Raw genomic sequence first — 18,754 nt, 5'->3', positions numbered from 1 at the left:
CCATTTGATGTCACAAAACTGTCCAGTACTTTAAAAATATCCTCTCCTGTTGTCCTGGTTTGCAGAAGAGAATGTCTTCCTTAATTGACCCCCCATAAAAGTAACAGACATATACCAGGAGCTGTGCCAGGCCCCACCACGTCTGTTGACTCATCCAGCTGTAACAGACATATACCAGGAGCTGTGCCAGGGCCTCCACGTCTGTTGACTCATCCAGCTGTAACAGACATATACCAGGAGCTGTGCCAGGCCCTCCACGTCTGTTGACTCATCCAGCTGTAATGCATAGATTTCACTGGCTTGTATGCGAAGCAGTACTCGTTTCAAAACATCTCCTGCCATGTCACTGATGCGTCAGGAAACAGTGATATTTGATGGAGACATTGTCTGTATAGTTTTTGGGCCTATTCCCCCAGCATTGTCCCAGCCAACAGGAAGAATGAAGTCATCCACAATAGTATGTGTCTTGCCTGTCCCAGCCACTCGGTAGCTCACCATATAAGACTCTTCTAGCCCCTTCTTATTAATGGTATCTGTTGCTTTTATTCATGTCTTACTACTCAGAAGTCTTTATTCTCACTCAAACTCCTGTGGCTTATTTTTCTAATTGTCATGTTTTGTTTCTAAATGTCTTCGCAAGAGTGAAGGTTTCCTGTGAGAGAGTAACGGTTAACATGATTGGATGAGTAACGTGATTGGATGAGTAACGTGATTGGATGAGTAACGTGATTGGATGAGTAACGTGATTGGATGAGTAACGGTTAATGTGATTGTATGTTAATTATTTGACTAGGATACCTGGTTAATGTGATTGTATGTTAATTATTTGACTAGGATACCTGGTTAATGTGATTGTATGTTAATTATTTGACTAGGATACCTGGTTAATGTGATTGTATGTTAATTATTTAACTAGGATACCTGGTTAATGTGATTGTATGTTCATTATTTGACTAGGATACCTGGTTAATGTGATTGGATGTTAATTATTTGACTAGGATACCTGGTTAATGTGATTGTATGTTAATTATTTGATTAGGATACCTGGTTAATGTGATTGGATGTTAATTATTTGACTAGGATACCTGGTTAATGTGATTGTATGTTAATTATTTGACTAGGATACCTGTATTTGACTGTGTTGTTACTTCACTGAACACTAGATGGTCATTGTATTTGGCTGTGTTGTTATTTCACTGAATACTAGATGGTCATTGTATTTGACTGTGTTGTTATTTCACTGAACACTAGATGGTCATTGTATTTGACTGTGTTGTTATTTCACTGAACACTGGATGGTCATTGTATTTGACTGTGTTGTTATTTCACTGAATACTAGATGGTCATTGTATTTGACTGTGTTGTTATTTCACTGAATACTAGATGGTCATTGTATTTGGCTGTGTTGTTATTTCACTGAACACTAGATGGTCATTGTATTTGACTGTGTTGTTATTTCACTGAACACTAGATGGTCATTGTATTTGACTGTGTTGTTATTTCACTGAACACTAGATGGTCATTGTATTTGACTGTGTTGTTATTTCACTGAACACTAGATGGTCATTGTATTTGACTGTGTTGTTATTTCACTGAACACTAGATGGTCATTGTATTTGACTGTGTTGTTATTTCACTGAACACTAGATGGTCATTGTATTTGACTGTGTTGTTATTTCACTGAACACTAGATGGTCATTGTATTTGACTGTGTTGTTATTTCACTGAACACTAGATGGTCATTGTATTTGACTGTGTTGTTATTTCACTGAACACTAGATGGTCATTGTATTTGACTGTGTTGTTATTTCACTGAACACTAGATGGTCATTGTATTTGACTGTGTTGTTATTTCACTGAACACTAGATGGTCATTGTATTTGACTGTGTTGTTATTTCACTGAACACTAGATGGTCATTGTATTTGACTGTGTTGTTATTTCACTGAACACTAGATGGTCATTGTATTTGACTGTGTTGTTATTTCACTGAACACTAGATGGTCATTGTATTTGACTGTGTTGTTATTTCACTGAACACTAGATGGTCATTGTATTTGACTGTGTTGTTATTTCACTGAACACTAGATGGTCATTGTATTTGACTGTGTTGTTATTTCACTGAACACTAGATGGTCATTGTATTTGACTGTGTTGTTATTTCACTGAACAGTAGATGGTTTGTATTTGGCAGTGAAACGAGGCTGATCAGGCGAGAAAAAAAACCCATTGGAAAATATAAAACGGACCGTTTGAAAATGTGAATCACATTTTTATTTGGCGTACCCCCGACAGCACCCCGTACCCCAGTTTGGGAACACCTGGACGAATCAACCTTGATCTGGCAGTGTTCCTGTTTGAGGTAAGTTAGTGCTGTGCTGGAACAAACCCCTGCACCCCTTCTCTAGAACCAAGGTTAGTGACCACTGGGGTAACATGTTGTACTACGACTGTGGTCAGATCTCTGTCTTCCAACAGTACATTTTAAACACCACGAACCAGGAAGTGATTTCAGAATACCGTTAGTTTATTGGACAAAACACCCAGAAATGTAACAACCGCATAACAAAAAACTAAATGTGCAAAACCACAGAAAGGTTTTGACAGATTGGAAAGCGCACCAGAGGCTGGCCAATGGATACAGTTGGATTATATGATTGGCAGGCTGGCTGTGTGTGATTAGTCTGACTGTGTAGAGACAATCCAAACAGGTTTTAACGGAAATTAAACTGGACATTTATTTCTGTAACGTAACTAAATGCACCCTGTAGATAGATATCCATAAGATCAGTTGTAATCAACAAGAAACCCTCTGGAATTACAAACACAAAGTTGATGCTGGTTTATGTGCTGCCATGGCAACACATCAGAAGATGTTCAGTTAAAGGCCCTCAGTCTCCCGGACCCCTCCACCGTTTCTGTCCGTACCACTAGACTCCCCCTCCACCGTCTCTGTCCGTACCACTAGACTCCCCCTCCACTGTCTCTGTCCGTACCACTAGACTCCCCCTCCACTGTCTCTGTCCGTACCACTAGACTCCCCCTCCACTGTCCGTACCACTAGACTCCCCCTCCACTGTCCGTACCACTAGACTCCCCCTCCACCGTCTCTGTCCGTACCACTAGACTCCCCCTCCACCGTCTCTGTCCGTACCACTAGACTCCCCCTCCACCGTCTCTGTCCGTACCACTAGACTCCCCTCCACCGTCTCTGTCCGTACCACTAGACTCCCCCTCCACCGTCTCTGTCCGTACCACTAGACTCCCCCTCCACTGTCTCTGTCCGTACCACTAGACTCCCCCTCCACTGTCTCTGTCCGTACCACTAGACTCCCCCTCCACTGTCTCTGTCCGTACCACTAGACTCCCCTCCACTGTCTCTGTCCGTACCACTAGACTCCCCTCCACCGTTTCTGTCCGTACCACTAGACTCCCCTCCACTGTCTCTGTCCGTACCACTAGACTCCCCCTCCACTGTCTCTGTCCGTACCACTAGACTCCCCTCCACTGTCTCTGTCCGTACCACTAGACTCCCCTCCACTGTCTCTGTCCGTACCACTAGACTCCCCCTCCACTGTCTCTGTCCGTACCACTAGACTCCCCTCCACTGTCTCTCTCCGTACCACTAGACTCCACCTCCACTGTCTCTGCCAGTACCACTAGACTCCCCTCCACTGTCTCTGTCCGTACCACTAGACTCCCCCTCCACTGTCTCTGTCCGTACCACTAGACTCCCCCTCCACCGTCTCTGTCCGTACCACTAGACTCCCCTCCACTGTCTCTGTCCGTACCACTAGACTCCCCCTCCACCGTCTCTGTCCGTACCACTAGACTCCCCTCCACTGTCTCTGTCCGTACCACTAGACTCCCCTCCACTGTCTCTGTCCGTACCACTAGACTCCCCCTCCACTGTCTCTGTCCGTACCACTAGACTCCCTCCACTGTCTCTGTCCGTACCACTAGACTCCCCTCCACTGTCTCTGTCCGTACCACTAGACTCCCCCTCCACCGTCTCTGTCCGTACCACTAGACTCCCCCTCCACCGTCTCTGTCCGTACCACTAGACTCCCCCTCCACTGTCCGTACAACTAGACTCCCCCTCCACTGTCCGTACCACTAGACTCCCCCTCCACTGTCTCTGTCCGTACCACTAGACTCCCCCTCCACTGTCCGTACAACTAGACTCCCCCTCCACTGTCCGTACAACTAGACTCCCCCTCCACTGTCCGTACCACTAGACTCCCCCTCCACTGTCCGTACCACTAGACTCCCCCTCCACTGTCCGTACCACTAGACTCCCCTCCACTGTCCGTACCACTAGACTCCCCTCCACTGTCTCTGTCCGTACCACTAGACTCCCCCTCCACTGGTTAGATATATTTCTCAGAACTTTAAGGTCTGTAAATATGTTCAAATGATGCCACAACCGTACATACAGTGATCTCCAACAGTACTGTCACGCACTCATCTAGAGGAAATACAGTGATCTCCAACAGTATTGAGACAGGGATCCATGTTGGTTGGTTTGGCTCTGTACTCCAGAACTTTGGATTTGAAATGATACAGTGACTGAGGTTAAAGTGCAGACTGTCAGATGAATTTGAGGGTATTTTCATCCATATTGGGTGAACCGTTTAGAAATTACACCACTTTTTGTACATAGTCCTCCTATTTTAAGGGACCAAAAGTTTTGGGACAAATTCACTTGTGTATATTCAAGTAGTAAAACACATTGTCCCATATTCTTAGAACACAATGACGACATCCCATATTCTTAGAACACAATGACGACATCCCATATTCTTAGAACACAATGACGACATCCCATATTCTTAGAACACAATGACGACATCCCATATTCTTAGAACACAATGACGACGTCCAGCGTGTGACTCTATAAACGTGGACGCATTGGCTGTTTGTTTTGGTTGTAGATCACATCATTTTGTGCCCAATAGAAATGAACGGTAAAGTGGTCATTTGGAGTCACTTTTACCTTTTTAATTAAGAATAGAACATGTTTCTGAACACTTCTACATTAAAAGTGGATTAATTCAGGATTATCCGTAACCATGGTAGCATCCACATTCATGTAGAAGCGTTCAGAAACATATTCTATTCTTATTTACAATAAAAGTGACTCCAAAATGACCTGTTTCTAGTCCTACTGGGAGAAAGAGGAATGGTTTCTAGTCCTACTGGGAGAAAGAGGAATGGTTTCTAGTCCTACAGGGAGAAAGAGGAACAACAGGAATGGTTTCTAGTCCTACAGGGAGGAAGAGGAACAACAGGAATGGTTTCTAGTCCTACAGGGAGGAAGAGGAACAACAGGAATGGTTTCTAGTCCTACTGGGAGGAAGAGGAATGGTTTCTAGTCCTATACTGAGAGGAAGAGGAACAACAGGAATGGTTTCTAGTCCTACTGGGAGAAAGAGGAACAACAGGAATGGTTTCTAGTCCTACAGGGAGGAAGAGGAACAACCGGAATGGTTTCTAGTCCTACTGGGAGAAAGAGGAACAACAGGAATGGTTTCTAGTCCTACTGGGAGAAAGAGGAATGGTTTCTAGTCCTACTGAGAGAAAGAGGAACAACAGGTATGGTTTTTAGTCCTACTGGGAGAAAGAGGAACAACAGGAATGGTTTCTAGTCCTACTGGGAGAAAGAGGAATGGTTTCTAGTCCTACTGAGAGAAAGAGGAACAACAGGTATGGTTTTTAGTCCTACTGGGAGAAAGAGGAACAACAGGAATAGTTTCTAGTCCTACTGGGAGAAAGAGGAACAACAGGAATGGTTTCTAGTCCTACTGGGAGAAAGAGGAATGGTTTCTAGTCCTACAGGGAGAAAGAGGAACAATAGGAATGGTTTCTAGTCCTACTGGGAGAAAGAGGAACAACAGGAATGGTTTCTAGTCCTACAGGGAGAAAGAGGTATGGTTTCTAGTCCTACAGGGAGAAAGAGGAATGGTTTCTAGTCCTATACTGAGAGAAAGAGGAATGGTTTCTAGTCCTACTGAGAGAAAGAGGAACAACAGGTGTGGTTTTTAGTCCTACTGGGAGAAAGAGGAACAACAGGAATGGTTTCTAGTCCTACTGGGAGAAAGAGGAACGGTTTCTAGTCCTACTGAGAGAAAGAGGAACAACAGGTGTGGTTTTTAGTCCTACAGGGAGAAAGAGGAACAACAGGAATGGTTTCTAGTCCTACTGGGAGAAAGAGGAACAACAGGAATGGTTTCTAGTCCTACTGGGAGAAAGAGGAACAATAGGAATGGTTTCTAGTCCTACTGGGAGAAAGAGGAACAACAGGTATGGTTTCTAGTCCTACTGGGAGAAAGAGGAACAACAGGAATGGTTTCTAGTCCTACTGGGAGAAAGAGGAATGGTTTCTAGTCCTACAGGGAGAAATAGGAACAATAGGAATGGTTTCTAGTCCTACTGGGAGAAAGAGGAACAACAGGAATGGTTTCTAGTCCTACTGGGAGAAAGAGGAATGGTTTCTAGTCCTATACTGAGAGAAAGCGGAATGGTTTCTAGTCCTACTGGGAGAAAGAGGAACAACAGGTATGGTTTCTAGTCCTACTGGGAGAAAGAGGAACAACAGGAATGGTTTCTAGTCCTACTGGGAGAAAGAGGAACAACAGGAATGGTTTCTAGTCCTACTGGGAGAAAGAGGAATGGTTTCTAGTCCTATACTGAGAGAAAGAGGAATGGTTTCTAGTCCTACTGGGAGAAAGAGGAACAACAGGTATGGTTTCTAGTCCTACTGGGAGAAAGAGGAACAACAGGAATGGTTTCTAGTCCTACTGGGAGAAAGAGGAACAACAGGAATGGTTTCTAGTCCTACTGGGAGAAAGAGGAACAACAGGAATGGTTTCTAGTCCTACAGGGAGAAAGAGGAACAACAGGTATGGTTTCTAGTCCTACTGGGAGAAAGAGGAACAACAGGAATGGTTTCTAGTCCTACAGGGAGAAAGAGGAACAACAGGAATGGTTTCTAGTCCTACTGGAAGAAAGAGGAACAACAGGTATGGTTTCTAGTCCTACTGGGAGAAAGAGGAATGGTTTTTAGTCCTACTGGGAGAAAGAGGAACAACAGGTATGGTTTCTAGTCCTACAGGGAGAAAGAGGAACAACAGGTATGGTTTCTAGTCCTACTGGGAGAAAGAGGAACAACAGGAATGGTTTCTAGTCCTACTGGAAGAAAGAGGAACAACAGGTATGGTTTCTAGTCCTACAGGGAGAAAGAGGAATGGTTTCTAGTCCTATACTGAGAGAAAGAGGAATGGTTTCTAGTCCTACTGGGAGAAAGAGGAACAACAGGAATGGTTTCTAGTCCTACTGGGAGAAAGAGGAACAACAGGTATGGTTTCTAGTCCTACAGGGAGAAAGAGGAATGGTTTCTAGTCCTATACTGAGAGAAAGAGGAATGGTTTCTAGTCCTACTGTAGCAGGTCAAGACTTGTTAATTATTTGAAAAACAGCTGATTTGAGGTAATTGATTTTCCTCACGTAATTAACAAACATGTAAAATTAAAATCAGTCAAACAATGTCTTAAAATAACCAATCAATGGGTGATACTGTGTCCAAACACAGGGTAGACGGGGGGGTGTCGTGTACAGACTGTTAAAAGTGCTGTAGTGTGGAGTTTACAGAGGTCCCCCTCCAACCCTGACCCCTACAGGGCTGAGGTCTCAGACACTAGGGAACAGCAGCACAGGCTCAGACAGCCTCCTCTCCTCCTCTCATTTCAGGCCCGTCTCAGCCTGGTGCTCCGGGGGCTCCTGTTACTGAACATCAGCTCAGGGGCAAACGTATATCTGCAGAGAGAAGAACAGAGGGGGGAGTAGAGCTGGGTGGTCTGCAGAGAGGAGAACAGAGGGGTGGTTAGTTCTGGGTGGTCTGTAGAGAGGAGAGGGGGGTAGAGCTGGGTGGTCTGCAGAGAGGAGAACAGAGGGGGGGGGGGGGTAGAGCTGGGTGGTCTGCAGAGAGAAGAACAGAGGGGTGGTTAGTTCTGGGTGGTCTGTAGAGAGGAGAGGGGGTAGAGCTGGGTGGTCTGTAGAGAGGAGAGGGGGTAGAGCTGGGTGGTCTGTAGAGAGGAGAGGGGGGTAGAGCTGGGTGGTCTGTAGAGAGGAGAGGGGGGTAGAGCTGGGTGGTCTGTAGAGAGGAGAGGGGGGGTAGAGCTGGGTGGTCTGTAGAGAGGAGGGGGTTAGAGCTGGGTGGTCTGTAGAGAGGAGAGGGGGTAGAGCTGGGTGGTCTGTAGAGAGGAGAGGGGGGTAGAGCTGGGTGGTCTGTAGAGAGGGGGGGGTTAGAGCTGGGTGGTCTGTAGAGAGGAGAGGGGGGTAGAGCTGGGTGGTCTGTAGAGAGGAGAGGGGGGTAGAGCTGGGTGGTCTGGGGAGAGGAGAGGGGGGTAGAGCTGGGTGGTCTGTAGAGAGGAGAGGGGGGTAGAGCTGGGTGGTCTGGGGAGAGGAGAGGGGGGTAGAGCTGGGTGGTCTGTAGAGAGGAGAGGGGGGGGGGTCGAGCTGGGTGGGCTGTAGAGAGGAGAGGGGGGTAGAGCTGGGTGGTCTGTAGAGAGGAGAGGGGGGTAGAGCTGGGTGGTCTGTAGAGAGGAGAGGGGGGTCGAGCTGGGTGGTCTGTAGAGAGGAGGGGGGGGTAGAGCTGGGTGGATGGTCAGTGTACCGTGCATACCGTGTATCGTAGACCCCAGGGGTCCTACAGGACTGTCCAGAACAGGACTGGAGCATCATCAGTCTGTGGTTCATCTTCTCCAGGACTTCCTGGTCGATGGTCTTAGCCAGGTTAATGAGCTGGTAGGGGTCAACTGTTATGTTATACACCTCTACAAACACCTGGGGAACACAGAGAGAGAGAGTTAGTCATTACTAATGACCTGGTAGGGGTCAACTGTAATGTTATACACCTCTACAAACACCTGGGGACACAGAGAGAGAGTTAGTCATTACTAATGACCTGGTAGGGGTCAACTGTAATGTTATACACCTCTACAAACACCTGGGGAACACAGAGAGAGAGTTAGTTATTACTAATGACCTGGTAGGGGTCAACTGTTATGTTATACACCTCTACAAACACCTGGGGAACACAGAGAGAGAGTTAGTTATTACTAATGACCTGGTAGGGGTCAACTGTTATGTTATACACCTCTACAAACACCTGGGGAACACAGAGAGAGAGTTAGTTATTACTAATGACCTGGTAGGGGTCAACTGTAATGTTATACACCTCTACAAACACCTGGGGACACAGAGAGAGAGTTAGTTATTACTAATGACCTGGTAGGGGTCTACTGTTATGTTATACACCTCTACAAACACCTGGGGAACACAGAGAGAGAGTTAGTTATTACTAATGACCTGGTAGGGGTCAACTGTTATGTTATACACCTCTACAAACACCTGGGGAACACAGAGAGAGAGTTAGTTATTACTAATGACCTGGTAGGGGTCAACTGTAATGTTATACACCTCTACAAACACCTGGGGAACACAGAGAGAGTTAGTTATTACTAATGACCTGGTAGGGGTCAACTGTAATGTTATACACCTCTACAAACACCTGGGGACACAGAGAGAGAGTTAGTTATTACTAATGACCTGGTAGGGGTCTACTGTTATGTTATACACCTCTACAAACACCTGGGGACACAGAGAGAGAGTTAGTTATTACTAATGACCTGGTAGGGGTCTACTGTTATGTTATACACCTCTACAAACACCTGGGGACACAGAGAGAGAGTTAGTCATTACTAATGACCTGGTAGGGGTCTACTGTTATGTTATACACCTCTACAAACACCTGGGGAACACAGAGAGAGAGTTAGTCATTACTAATGACCTGGTAGGGGTCTACTGTAATGTTATACACCTCTACAAACACCTGGGGACACAGAGAGAGAGTTAGTCATTACTAATGACCTGGTAGGGGTCAACTGTAATGTTATACACCTCTACAAACACCTGGGGAACACAGAGAGAGAGTTAGTTATTACTAATGACCTGGTAGGGGTCAACTGTTATGTTATACACCTCTACAAACACCTGGGGAACACAGAGAGAGAGTTAGTTATTACTAATAACCTGGTAGGGGTCAACTGTAATGTTATACACCTCTACAAACACCTGGGGACACAGAGAGAGAGTTATTACTAATGACCTGGTAGGGGTCAACTGTTATGTTATACACCTCTACAAACACCTGGGGACACAGAGAGAGAGTTAGTCATTACTAATGACCTGGTAGGGGTCTACTGTTATGTTAAACACCTCTACAAACACCTGGGGAACACAGAGAGAGAGTTAGTCATTACTAATGACCTGGTAGGGGTCAACTGTAATGTTATACACCTCTACAAACACCTGGGGACACAGAGAGAGAGTTAGTCATTACTAATGACCTGGTAGGGGTCAACTGTAATGTTATACACCTCTACAAACACCTGGGGACACAGAGAGAGAGTTAGTCATTACTAATGACCTGGTAGGGGTCAACTGTTATGTTATACACCTCTACAAACACCTGGGGACACAGAGAGAGAGCGTTAGTTATTACTAATGACCTGGTAGGGGTCAACTGTTATGTTATACACCTCTACAAACACCTGGGGAACACAGAGAGAGAGTTAGTCATTACTAATGACCTGGTAGGGGTCTACTGTTATGTTATACACCTCTACAAACACCTGGGGAACACAGAGAGAGAGTTAGTCATTACTAATGACCTGGTAGGGGTCTACTGTTATGTTATACACCTCTACAAACACCTGGGGAACACAGAGAGAGAGTTAGTCATTACTAATGACCTGGTAGGGGTCTACTGTTATGTTATACACCTCTACAAACACCTGGGGACACAGAGAGAGAGTTAGTCATTACTAATGACCTGGTAGGGGTCAACTGTAATGTTATACACCTCTACAAACACCTGGGGACACAGAGAGAGAGTTAGTCATTACTAATGACCTGGTAGGGGTCTACTGTTATGTTATACACCTCTACAAACACCTGGGGAACACAGAGAGAGAGTTAGTCATTACTAATGACCTGGTAGGGGTCTACTGTTATGTTATACACCTCTACAAACACCTGGGGAACACAGAGAGAGAGTTAGTCATTACTAATGACCTGGTAGGGGTCTACTGTTATGTTATACACCTCTACAAACACCTGGGGACACAGAGAGAGAGTTAGTCATTACTAATGACCTGGTAGGGGTCTACTGTTATGTTATACACCTCTACAAACACCTGGGGACACAGAGAGAGAGTTAGTCATTACTAATGACCTGGTAGGGGTCTACTGTAATGTTAAACACCTGGGGAACACAGAGAGAGAGTTAGTCATTACTAATGACCTGGTAGGGGTCTACTGTTATGTTATACACCTCTACAAACACCTGGGGACACAGAGAGAGAGTTAGTCATTACTAATGACCTGGTAGGGGTCTACTGTAATGTTATACACCTCTACAAACACCTGGGGACACAGAGAGAGAGTTAGTCATTACTAATGACCTGGTAGGGGTCAACTGTTATGTTATACACCTCTACAAACACCTGGGGAACACAGAGAGAGAGTTAGTTATTACTAATGACCTGGTAGGGGTCAACTGTTATGTTATACACCTCTACAAACACCTGGGGAACACAGAGAGAGTTAGTTATTACTAATGACCTGGTAGGGGTCAACTGTAATGTTATACACCTCTACAAACACCTGGGGACACAGAGAGAGAGTTAGTTATTACTAATGACCTGGTAGGGGTCTACTGTTATGTTATACACCTCTACAAACACCTGGGGAACACAGAGAGAGAGTTAGTTATTACTAATGACCTGGTAGGGGTCAACTGTTATGTTATACACCTCTACAAACACCTGGGGAACACAGAGAGAGAGTTAGTTATTACTAATGACCTGGTAGGGGTCAACTGTAATGTTATACACCTCTACAAACACCTGGGGAACACAGAGAGAGAGTTAGTTATTACTAATGACCTGGTAGGGGTCAACTGTAATGTTATACACCTCTACAAACACCTGGGGACACAGAGAGAGAGTTAGTTATTACTAATGACCTGGTAGGGGTCTACTGTTATGTTATACACCTCTACAAACACCTGGGGACACAGAGAGAGAGTTAGTTATTACTAATGACCTGGTAGGGGTCTACTGTTATGTTATACACCTCTACAAACACCTGGGGACACAGAGAGAGAGTTAGTCATTACTAATGACCTGGTAGGGGTCTACTGTTATGTTATACACCTCTACAAACACCTGGGGAACACAGAGAGAGAGTTAGTCATTACTAATGACCTGGTAGGGGTCTACTGTAATGTTATACACCTCTACAAACACCTGGGGACACAGAGAGAGAGTTAGTCATTACTAATGACCTGGTAGGGGTCAACTGTAATGTTATACACCTCTACAAACACCTGGGGAACACAGAGAGAGAGTTAGTTATTACTAATGACCTGGTAGGGGTCAACTGTTATGTTATACACCTCTACAAACACCTGGGGAACACAGAGAGAGAGTTAGTTATTACTAATAACCTGGTAGGGGTCAACTGTAATGTTATACACCTCTACAAACACCTGGGGACACAGAGAGAGAGTTATTACTAATGACCTGGTAGGGGTCAACTGTTATGTTATACACCTCTACAAACACCTGGGGACACAGAGAGAGAGTTAGTCATTACTAATGACCTGGTAGGGGTCTACTGTTATGTTAAACACCTCTACAAACACCTGGGGAACACAGAGAGAGAGTTAGTCATTACTAATGACCTGGTAGGGGTCAACTGTAATGTTATACACCTCTACAAACACCTGGGGACACAGAGAGAGTTAGTCATTACTAATGACCTGGTAGGGGTCAACTGTAATGTTATACACCTCTACAAACACCTGGGGACACAGAGAGAGAGTTAGTCATTACTAATGACCTGGTAGGGGTCAACTGTTATGTTATACACCTCTACAAACACCTGGGGACACAGAGAGAGCGTTAGTTATTACTAATGACCTGGTAGGGGTCAACTGTTATGTTATACACCTCTACAAACACCTGGGGAACACAGAGAGAGTTAGTCATTACTAATGACCTGGTAGGGGTCTACTGTTATGTTATACACCTCTACAAACACCTGGGGAACACAGAGAGAGAGTTAGTCATTACTAATGACCTGGTAGGGGTCTACTGTTATGTTATACACCTCTACAAACACCTGGGGAACACAGAGAGAGAGTTAGTCATTACTAATGACCTGGTAGGGGTCTACTGTTATGTTATACACCTCTACAAACACCTGGGGACACAGAGAGAGAGTTAGTCATTACTAATGACCTGGTAGGGGTCAACTGTAATGTTATACACCTCTACAAACACCTGGGGACACAGAGAGAGAGTTAGTCATTACTAATGACCTGGTAGGGGTCTACTGTTATGTTATACACCTCTACAAACACCTGGGGAACACAGAGAGAGAGTTAGTCATTACTAATGACCTGGTAGGGGTCTACTGTTATGTTATACACCTCTACAAACACCTGGGGAACACAGAGAGAGAGTTAGTCATTACTAATGACCTGGTAGGGGTCTACTGTTATGTTATACACCTCTACAAACACCTGGGGACACAGAGAGAGAGTTAGTCATTACTAATGACCTGGTAGGGGTCTACTGTTATGTTATACACCTCTACAAACACCTGGGGACACAGAGAGAGTTAGTCATTACTAATGACCTGGTAGGGGTCTACTGTAATGTTAAACACCTGGGGAACACAGAGAGAGTTAGTCATTACTAATGACCTGGTAGGGGTCTACTGTTATGTTATACACCTCTACAAACACCTGGGGACACAGAGAGAGAGTTAGTCATTACTAATGACCTGGTAGGGGTCTACTGTAATGTTATACACCTCTACAAACACCTGGGGACACAGAGAGAGTTAGTCATTACTAATGACCTGGTAGGGGTCAACTGTTATGTTATACACCTCTACAAACACCTGGGGAACACAGAGAGAGAGTTAGTCATTACTAATGAGCTGGTAGGGGTCAACTGTTATGTTATACACCTCTACAAACACCTGGGGACACAGAGAGAGAGTTAGTTATTACTAATGACCTGGTAGGGGTCAACTGTTATGTTATACACCTCTACAAACACCTGGGGACACAGAGAGAGAGTTAGTTATTACTAATGACCTGGTAGGGGTCTACTGTTATGTTATACACCTCTACAAACACCTGGGGAACACAGAGAGAGAGTTAGTTATTACTAATGACCTGGTAGGGGTCTACTGTTATGTTATACACCTCTACAAACACCTGGGGACACAGAGAGAGAGTTAGTTATTACTAATGACCTGGTAGGGGTCTACTGTTATGTTATACACCTCTACAAACACCTGGGGAACACAGAGAGAGAGTTAGTTATTACTAATGACCTGGTAGGGGTCTACTGTAATGTTAAACACCTGGGGAACACAGAGAGAGCGTTAGTTATTAGCTGGTGTTAGCTGGTAGGGGTCTACTGTAATGTTAAACACCTGGGGAACACAGAGAAAGCGTTAGTTATTAGCTGGTGTTAGCTGGTGTTCCCCATTCAGTTCAATGCCATAATAGGTGGACTGGCGGCCATGTTGAATGTCCCCATAGCAGTAAAGCAGGAACTTCATTGAATTTCTATGGGTGAGACATGTCTACACATCCCCACAGACACGTGGCGACTAAACAGTTCTCTCCCTTTCACCTCGTTGTCATCAAACTCGCAGTACTGGAGGTTGGCAGAGGGGGCGACGGTACGAACGCAGGCGTACGTGTTGTTGAAGGAGTCCTCACACACACAGTCAGGGAAACACACGGAGACCCCAGGACCCAGCAGGGGGCAGGCGGGATCAGACACATTAGACCCCTCCCCTTCATACTCCACCAGGAAGTCTGTTCTCCACGTAGTGCTGTTCACAGATCCCTCCTGACACAGAGAATACACACACCAGTTAAACACTGATCCCTCCTGTCACAGAGAATACACACAACTGCCACCAGGTCTAGGCTGCGTTGCGCTAGGCTACTAGGCTGCGTTGCGCTAGGCTACGTTGCGCTAGGCTACGTTTCGCTAGGCTACGTTGCGCTAGGCTACGTTGCGCTAGGCTACTAGGCTGTGTTGTGCTAGGCTACAAGGCTGCGTTGTGCTAGGCTACGTTGTGCTAGGCTACTAGGCTGCGTTGACGTTGTACTTGGTGTGATATATAGTATAGTGGGTTCTCACCAGTACAGACAGGAAGGACATGACGTTGTACTAGGTGTTATATATAGTATAGTGGGTTCTCACCAGTACAGACAGGAAGGACATGACGTTGTACTAGGTGTTATATATAGTATAGTGGGTTCTCACCAGTACAGACAGGAAGGACATGACGTTGTACTAGGTGTTATATATAGTATAGTGGGTTCTCACCAGTACAGACAGGAAGGACATGACGTTGTACTTGGTGTGATATATAGTATAGTGGGTTCTGTATGGGTTCTCACCAGTACAGACAGGAAGGACATGACGTTGTACTAGGTGTTATATATTGTATAGTGGGTTCTCACCAGTACAGACAGGAAGGACATGACGTTGTACTAGGTGTTATATATAGTATAGTGGGTTCTCACCAGTACAGACAGGAAGGACATGACGTTGTACTAGGTGTTATATATAGCATAGTGGGTTCTCACCAGTACAGACAGGAAGGACATGACGTTGTACTAGGTGTTATATATAGTATAGTGGGTTCTCACCAGTACAGACAGGAAGGACATGACGTTGTACTAGGTGTTATATATAGTATTGTGGGTTCTCACCAGTACAGACAGGAAGGACATGCCATCCATGGCAGTCTTGCTGATGTTGTAACCGGCCATGTCCAGGATGGTAGGACCCAGGTCAACGTTCTGGACCGCCAGCCCGGTGGTCTGGTTAGGCTTGATGTTGGGCCCTCGGATCAGCAGAGGAACTCTTATATCAGACTCATACAGCTGCCTCTTATCCAGGGGGAGAGAGAACTGACCTGGAGGGGTGGGAGGAGGAGAGAGGGGGGGGGGGGGTCAGCAGAGTGGTATCCAGGGGGAGAGAGAACTGACCTGGAGGGGTGGGAGGAGGAGAGGGGGGGTCAGCAGAGTGGTATCCAGGGGGAGAGAGAACTGACCTGGGGGGTGGGAGGAGGAGAGAGGGGGGGTCAGCAGAGTGGTATCCAGGGGGAGAGAGAACTGACCTGGAGGGGTGGGAGGAGGAGAGGGGGGGTCAGCAGAGTGGTATCCAGGGGGAGAGAGAGAACTGACCTGGGGGTGGGAGGAGGAGAGAGGGGGGGTCAGCAGAGTGGTATCCAGGGGGAGAGAGAACTGACTTGGGGGGTGGGAGGAGGAGAGGGGGGTCAGCAGAGTGGTATCCAGGGGGAGAGAGAACTGACCTGGGGGGTGGGAGGAGGAGAGGGGGGGTCAGCAGAGTGGTATCCAGGGGGAGAGAGAACTGACCTGGGGGGTGGGAGGAGGAGAGGGGGGGGGGGTCAGCAGAGTGGTATCCAGGGGGAGAGAGAACTGACCTGGGGGGGAGGAGGAGAGAGGGGGGGTCAGCAGAGTGGTATCCAGGGGGAGAGAGAACTGACCTGGAGGGGTGGGAGGAGGAGAGGGGGGTCAGCAGAGTGGTATCCAGGGGGAGAGAGGACTGACCTGGAGGGGTGGGAGGAGGAGAGGGGGGGGGTCAGCAGAGTGGTATCCAGGGGGAGAGAGAACTGACCTGGGGGGTGGGAGGAGGAGAGAGGGGGGGGGGGGTCAGCAGAGTGGTATCCAGGGGGAGAGAGAACTGACCTGGGGGGTGGGAGGAGGAGAGGGGGGGGGTCAGCAGAGTGGTATCCAGGGGGAGAGAGAACTGACCTGGGGGGTGGGAGGAGGAGAGGGGGGGGTCAGCAGAGTGGTATCCAGGGGGAGAGAGAACTGACCTGGAGGGGTGGGAGGAGGAGAGAGGGGGGGGTCAGCAGAGTGGTATCCAGGGGGAGAGAGAACTGACTTGGGGGTGGGAGGAGGAGAGGGGGGGGTCAGCAGAGTGGTATCCAGGGGGAGAGAGAACTGACCTGGAGGGGTGGGAGGAGGAGAGAGGGGGGGTCAGCAGAGTGGTATCCAGGGGGAGAGAGAACTGACCTGGAGGGGTGGGAGGAGGAGAGGGGGGTCAGCAGAGTGGTATCCAGGGGGAGAGAGAACTGACCTGGGGGGTGGGAGGAGGAGGAGAGGGGAGGGGGGGTCAGCAGAGTGGTATCCAGGGGGAGAGAGAACTGACCTGGGGGGTGGGAGGAGGAGAGGGGGGGGTCAGCAGAGTGGTATCCAGGGGGAGAGAGAACTGACCTGGGGGTGGGAGGAGGAGAGAGGGGGGGGGGTCAGCAGAGTGGTATCCAGGGGGAGAGAGAACTGACCTGGGGGGTGGGAGGAGGAGAGGGGGGGGGGGTCAGCAGAGTGGTATCCAGGGGGAGAGAGAACTGACCTGGAGGGGTGGGAGGAGGAGAGGGGGGGGTCAGCAGAGTGGTATCCAGGGGGAGAGAGAACTGACCTGGGGGGGTGGGAGGAGGAGAGGGGGGGGGGGGTCAGCAGAGTGGTATCCAGGGGGAGAGAGAACTGACCTGGGGGGTGGGAGGAGGAGAGAGGGGGGGGGGGTCAGCAGAGTGGTATCCAGGGGGAGAGAGAACTGACCTGGGGGGTGGGAGGAGGAGAGGGGGGGGGGGGTCAGCAGAGTGGTATCCAGGGGGAGAGAGAACTGACCTGGGGGGGTGGGAGGAGGAGAGAGGGGGGGGGTCAGCAGAGTGGTATCCAGGGGGAGAGAGAACTGACCTGGGGGTGGGAGGAGGAGGGGGGGGTCAGCAGAGTGGTATCCAGGGGGAGAGAGAACTGACCTGGGGGGTGGGAGGAGGAGAGGGGGGTCAGCAGAGTGGTATCCAGGGGGAGAGAGAACTGACCTGGAGGGGTGGGAGGAGGAGAGAGGGGGGGGGGGGGGGGTCAGCAGAGTGGTATCCAGGGGGAGAGAGAACTGACTTGGGGGGTGGGAGGAGGAGAGGGGGGTCAGCAGAGTGGTATCCAGGGGGAGAGAGAACTGACCTGGGGGGTGGGAGGAGGAGAGAGGGGGGGGGTCAGCAGAGTGGTATCCAGGGGGAGAGAGAACTGACCTGGGGGGTGGGAGGAGGAGAGGGGGTCAGCAGAGTGGTATCCAGGGGGAGAGAGAACTGACCTGGAGGGGTGGGAGGAGGAGAGAGGGGGGTCAGCAGAGTGGTATCCAGGGGGAGAGAGAACTGACCTGGGGGTGGGAGGAGGAGAGAGGGGGGGGGTCAGCAGAGTGGTATCCAGGGGGAGAGAGAACTGACCTGGGGGTGGGAGGAGGAGAGGGGGGGGTCAGCAGAGTGGTATCCAGGGGGAGAGAGAACTGACCTGGGGGGTGGGAGGAGGAGAGGGGGGGTCAGCAGAGTGGTATCCAGGGGGAGAGAGAACTGACCTGGGGGGTGGGAGGAGGAGAGGGGGGGGTCAGCAGAGTGGTATCCAGGGGGAGAGAGAACTGACCTGGGGGTGGGAGGAGGAGAGGGGGGTCAGCAGAGTGGTATCCAGGGGGAGAGAGAACTGACCTGGGGGTGGGAGGAGGAGAGAGGGGGGTCAGCAGAGTGGTATCCAGGGGGAGAGAGAACTGACCTGGGGGTGGGAGGAGGAG

General features: G+C 48.2%; 1 pseudogene; it reads right to left on the bottom strand.

Moving 5' to 3' along the window:
• Window positions 1-6,077: 6,077 nt before the first annotated feature.
• The window catches only part of LOC135536334 (N-acetylglucosamine-6-sulfatase-like), a 46,668-nt pseudogene continuing 33,991 nt past the window's right edge, over window positions 6,078-18,754 (bottom strand).

This window comes from Oncorhynchus masou, unplaced genomic scaffold (assembly GCF_036934945.1).
Source record: "Oncorhynchus masou masou isolate Uvic2021 unplaced genomic scaffold, UVic_Omas_1.1 unplaced_scaffold_596, whole genome shotgun sequence".
NCBI classification, from domain to species: domain Eukaryota; kingdom Metazoa; phylum Chordata; class Actinopteri; order Salmoniformes; family Salmonidae; genus Oncorhynchus; species Oncorhynchus masou.
The sequence above is the reverse complement of the archived record's forward strand: the minus strand, read 5'-3'. Positions and strand labels throughout refer to the sequence as shown.